The 5,539-nt window shown below is 47.0% G+C and overlaps 1 long non-coding RNA gene across 1 annotated transcript; it reads right to left on the bottom strand.

Moving 5' to 3' along the window:
* Positions 1-1,869: 1,869 nt before the first annotated feature.
* On the bottom strand, positions 1,870-3,733 carry LOC133226217 (uncharacterized). The gene is made up of 2 exons (XR_009729443.1): positions 2,794-3,733; positions 1,870-2,104 (listed from the first exon to the last, which is right to left on the bottom strand). It is a non-coding gene; the product is annotated as an uncharacterized LOC133226217 (long non-coding RNA).
* Between the last annotated feature and the right edge of the window lie 1,806 nt (positions 3,734-5,539).

Below are 5,539 nucleotides of genomic sequence, written 5' to 3'. Positions count from 1 at the left end.
GTGCTGGTGCTGGCCCTGTGCTGAGCTTGGTGAACTTGCAGCTGCCTGCCTGCTCTTCTAGCCCTGAGGGGGCTGACCTCAAATGGGAGAGTGTGAGGGTTGGCTCTCTTACAGTGAGTGCTTTCCAAGAGCCAGGAAGCAGCTTAGTTCCTTGTTGATCTGGCAAGGCTGCCTGTAAGCTGATGGTACTGCTCTGCACAAAGCTGATTACAGGTCTATTTTGTAAATGAGGTGGGTGGATTTCTGCTTAAGAGGAAACTGGGCTATAAGCCCGGTGTCTCACTCCTGCTTCTGGGTAGGTCTTTGGGTGTCCTGCTACATCCATGGAGATTTTTTTGTTTGTTTCCTTTCGCGAAAGAGGAGAGAGAACTCAGTTACTTCTGGGGTTTGAAGTAAACCCTGCTAGGCAGGAGAGGAGAGTGTGAATGGTACCAGGAGCCATCTGCAGCAGCCGTTTTGACTCCTCACATGCAGTACAGCCCAGAAAAGGCAGAGCAGTGAAATCTGTCCTTGCTTTGGAAGTTCCTCTGTGTATACTCCATTGCAGGGAAGGTGTTTGTCTCGCTGTGAGCTGCCTGACTCCTGCCCTAATTCACCACTGCTTTCCTCTAGGGAAAGCTCTGTACCACTGTGCAAAAGAAGTATCTCTGCTCAGAGTCTGGCATTGGATGAAATGTTTGGTAGCACCAGTGGAAAGCAGCTTGCTCACAATTTTGGTCCAGATAGCTAATGTGGAGGTCTCTGATCATTTTCAGCCAGGAGCCATCCTGAAGTGGGAAACCAAATGCTGCGTGGTGTTGTAGGTCTCCTCTGAGGCTAACATTTGGTGAGCTGAGTGATGTTAGTGCTGAGGTTCACTGGGGTAATTGAACTGAACAAACAAGATTGCTTCCTTGAAAGTGCCTGCTGTGCTGTGGAAATGGCCAGCGGCTGCTCCTCACCACCGTGCCTGGTGGAGCAGCTCAGAGGCTGCTTGCTGTATGGCTCAGCATTTCAGACCCGTCCCTTCATGAAGGCAGCTTCCCTCTAAAACCCATCTCTGGTTTTGCCTTTCAGGTTGTCTCATCTCCAGCACTAACCAGCAACACCGCCTGCAATGGAGAGTGCAGAGAGGCGAGAAAGGGAAATGTTGCTCTATGAGGAAACAGAAGATGATAATGTCAGGTGAGTCCTGTCTCACAATGTGGCACAGACAGTATTGGGTAAGGCTGGAGACCTTCCAGGTTAAGGGGTGTGATGTTTCTCCTCATGAGAAAAGGGGTGGGGGACTCCAACAGCTGATTAATCAAATATATATGTGCAGTAAATCTGTTTAATCAGTGTACCGGCAGTGATGGGAAGGAGCAATCTGGCTAAAGCTGGCAGCAAGCCGTTGGTGTTTTTTAGTCTCTCCTATTACTTGCCGTTCAGAAATGCTTTTGACCATTTGGCAGTTGTGTTTGTGCCTTTTTGGCCAAGGCGAGCCAGTTTTCCATGGTTTGCTGGGCAGACTCATGTGATGGCAGGTTCTCAGTTAGAAAGATGAACCTTGAGGTGAACTGTGCTCCAGCGAGCTGCCTCTCTTGCCTTTGCAGAATGCCCACCGGTTTAGGCAAGACTGTTGTCTTGGAGGTTAAACAACAAATTCACACACATGCTCTGAAAGTCGAGGCTTCAGACTTGGGAGGAGCGAGCAGGATGCTTCCCAGAATACCTAGGTATTCCGTGCTGGTTGACTTCTCTTTGAGTTGAGACAGTTTCATGCTGCGTGGCTGCATGGCCACTTGATGGATCTGGAGTGACTCTTGCAGCTATCTGTAGCAGACTAGTTAGAAAACCTGATCAGTGTCATTTCCAAAGCCAACTTATCTTAATTTTTAAATTGTGTGGAACATGTCAATATTTTTATTTTGATACCATGTATCTTTGAGTTTATTTGATTTATATGACATACAATAAACAATGTGTAAGATACTAATGATAAATTACAAGTAATGTCTTATGACAGGTCGGGGGTGCATTCTAAGCAGCAACACTGGGTCTAGTGGAGAGCAGTAGAGTCTGTGCCTCTACTAACTGAAACCCCAGTCAGAGAACTGGAGGGAGAGGAGTTGACATGGACACCCTGCAGGGAGGAGAGGTGGGAGAGATAAGTCAGGGAGAGAGCCCAGTTCATGTAGGCTGTGCAGCCCCAAGGTAAGAGAGACCTAGGGAAAATTGGGGGTATCTGCTGGGAGAATGGGCTGTGGGAAGGGTCTGGTCTGGCCTCAGAGGGAAGGCTCCTGGTGGAGGGGAAAAGGGTGGCCACTGATGAAGCTCTTCTCTGTCAGGTCTATGGCAGGTATAGTGTGTGTATGGGGACCTCCTAGCAAAGCCTTCTGCCACATGTGGTGAATTGTCAGGAATCTGGGATAGTTTTCTTCCCTGGCTGTCCCATCACTTTTCCTAAGCCACCTTCTTGTGCAAGAGCCAACTTTGTTATGTGAAAAGGACAGGGCTCCCCTTAATTGACATTCTAGTAAATGTTGTTACCCTCAGTGTACCGTGTATTTCTCTCTCAAATACACACTTCATTACTGAAAAAACTTCAGTCCTACTCACCAGTCTTAATATGGGAAAATAAGTAAGATCCCTTCCCAGTTTTTTTACTCTTTTAGGTACGACTTGCATTTACAGTCAAAGCTTTTGTAATCAATTATTACATCTTCAGTTAATGTGGTGTCACAGTTCAGTGGATGTAAATTGCAGTCATTCAAATAACAGTGTCATAAAAAATGTTTAGTATATTATGAAAAAACGGTGAATTTTTGGCACTGAAACTGTCTCCATCCTCCTGTCTTTGTCATCCTTAAAGCTTGCACCAGGGCAGTCTCTGCCTAATGCAGAAAGATGACTTAAATACTGCATCTGTGCTGTCACGGTTAGGAGGTAACTGCTTTGCGGGGGCTTGGCTTGGTGCTTCCTTGTTGCCGCCATTGACAAACTGAGATGTCTCTTGTAATTCTGAAACTTTCCTCAGACGATGAGAAAAGGATTAAAAATCCTTTACGGCCTTCAAGACCACAAGGACGTTTCTGACATGCACTGCAAATTCCCTGACAGAAGTCATTCAATCCCCTGCTTCATTACTCCGTAATCAAAGGCAGCCTTCCCAAGCTTGCACTGGTGTTGCCATGTGTCAGTGATGATGTGTTGCCAGCCAGTTCTGTTTGTATACATTCATGTGTTTTCTTGCCTTCCTAATGCAGGCTCATTTGTCTTGGAAAATGCATTGCTTTCATTTTTATTTCCAGTGGGTAGTAACAGCTATCCGAAATATTTTGATACTTCTGTTTAACACTTCCAAGGCTGCAGAAGAAGCAAACCAAACCCAACATTTCAACTAAGGTACTGATTTGCTTTTTAAGCGAAAGAAAGGAGCAGGTATGTTACTGGCATTGTACAAATCTTGTCTTGCCAATATACACCATGTGAGCCCTGAGTGACCTTTGGAACACAGTGCTTATAAATTCACTGTGACAGTGAAATGATCAGTGGCACTATGGGTCATCCTTTGCAGCTACCACCGCATTGGTTTGTGTGCTGCCTGAAAACATAGCCTCTGTAGGTTTATTCTGAAAAGCTGTGCTGCAGATGTTTACGTGCCTTCTCGCATCTTGCATCTGAAAAGAGAGCTGTTTTCTTACACAGGCACAGTTCCGTGCATACACATATTTCAGAACATATTCCCGGTCGTAATGCCATGTCTTGCGTGGGTATGAACCATCAACATGGTCTCTGCTCTGGCCAAGCCCCATGGAGGGGCTGGTGTATCTACACTGCACAGGAATGCAGAAAGCAGAGTTGTGACTTATGTGCCTTCCCTTTCTACCAGATTAGACAGCCTGGCAGTGCCCCATCGGGGTCCCCATCTCTTGGAAGGGCAGGCAGTCCACCTACAAAGCTCCAGAGCTCTGCTTTGTGTCCTCTGAATACCCTCTCATCGGAAAGCACTGGCTGCCGCTGTGTCTTGTTCATCGAGCTCCTGCCATGAAGGGTCTACATTGCCCCTGAGGTGGGCATTTGCTGTTGGTCTGGCACGGATGAGCCTTCCCAGCACACATGCAGAGCTGAAGCCTTCCACAGGTACCCCGAGAGAGACCCTTCACCTGCGGGGACAGCCTCTGGCAGCACCGGCACCACATCCCACACTGCACACCCTGCCCAAGAGATCAGACAGAGCTTCATGGGCTCTGGCAGCAGGTGGGGGGAGGCCGTGCCGTTGTCCGAGCACGGGGGGAGCTGCCCTTGGTGATATAAGGAAAGCAAGTGCCTGGAAAACATAGGGTTAAAATACTTTTAATTTAACTTAGGTCTAAGATAGAGAACAGTGTTTGTGTTGTAAGCCTGTGGTGTGATGACAGAATTCAGTAGTCTTGCTAACAAGAGTGAATTACTTCTTTCCATCCTTCTAAGGAGTGAATTATTTCTTACCATCCTTCTAATTATCATTTAGATTGAAGACAGTGACTCCTGAACATCTGCCAGCTTAGGATATTCCTTGTCTGCTCATCTTGTTCTGCTTGCCATAAATTTTGTGCGAAGGTCACACTGGTCTAAATCTTGGCCAGCAATCAGAAACTTACAGATACGCTGGTTTCAGATAATTTTGTGATTACCGGGGCATCCCACTGTGCTAAAGGTGAAAAGTGCACCGTGAGGAAGACCACTTACTGCATCTTGAAGACCCCTGCCCACGACCATCAGAGGGCACTGCACAAGCACCCACAAGGGAGGAGACTTATCATAATGAGTTCCTAAAGAAATTATAGTATCCCCACCGAACTCTCGGGAACCTAATCAATATGCATGTTTGTGTGTAATACATATCTGCTTGCTTAACCCCTCAGTGTGCAAGTTAGGAGGAGGGGTCCTCCTTTCAACCTGCACCCTAAGAATCACACCTGCTTTATAACTCTCTTTGAGTTTTAGAGTCTGATTCCATGCTTCAGTTTTCCACCCCAGATGGGACAATCTCTGTCCGGCTGTGGGACCTGCTGAGGATGGGACTCTTCTGGGCGCCCCTGAGATTTCTTGGCAGGACTCCTCCACTCACTCAGATCACCGCAGGGGCAGACAAGGACCATCACTAGTGAATCATCAGGTATGTATGAACCAGGTCAAGGGCATACTTGTAAGTCATGAGGAGACATTCTACGCGAGGTGAAGAGCGCAAGTGCTTGCCCCAAGGTTTTGATGTATCAATACACAGGTGGTAGGTAAAGGCATATACCTGGCTGCTGGTATGCACCCACAAGAAGCAGGGGGCATCTTGTGGTTTGAGTCCTATAAGACACAGCGAGTGTCTTGTGGAATTGGTTTTGGGTCTTACTGGTATTTGACTTATGTTGTGGCTTGTTACAGTAATGATTTTCGTCTTGTGATCTTGGTATTGGCGGCAGGATGTTACAACTGTGTTATTAATTGTTTGTTTGCTTGAATTTTAGTCTCTGTCTCAAGAGTTGTAACTGTGTGGAGTGTGCCTGTGGGATCGTGTGTGTGTGTGTGTGAATGCGGGATT

Source organism: Neopsephotus bourkii, unplaced genomic scaffold, assembly GCF_033783945.1.
Source record: "Neopsephotus bourkii isolate Nb327-2 ecotype Australia unplaced genomic scaffold, CSIRO-AGI_Nbou_v1 NB_1770, whole genome shotgun sequence".
Classification (NCBI taxonomy): domain Eukaryota; kingdom Metazoa; phylum Chordata; class Aves; order Psittaciformes; family Psittacidae; genus Neopsephotus; species Neopsephotus bourkii.
Note: the sequence above shows the minus strand (reverse complement) of the source record. Positions and strands in the feature narration are given on the sequence as shown.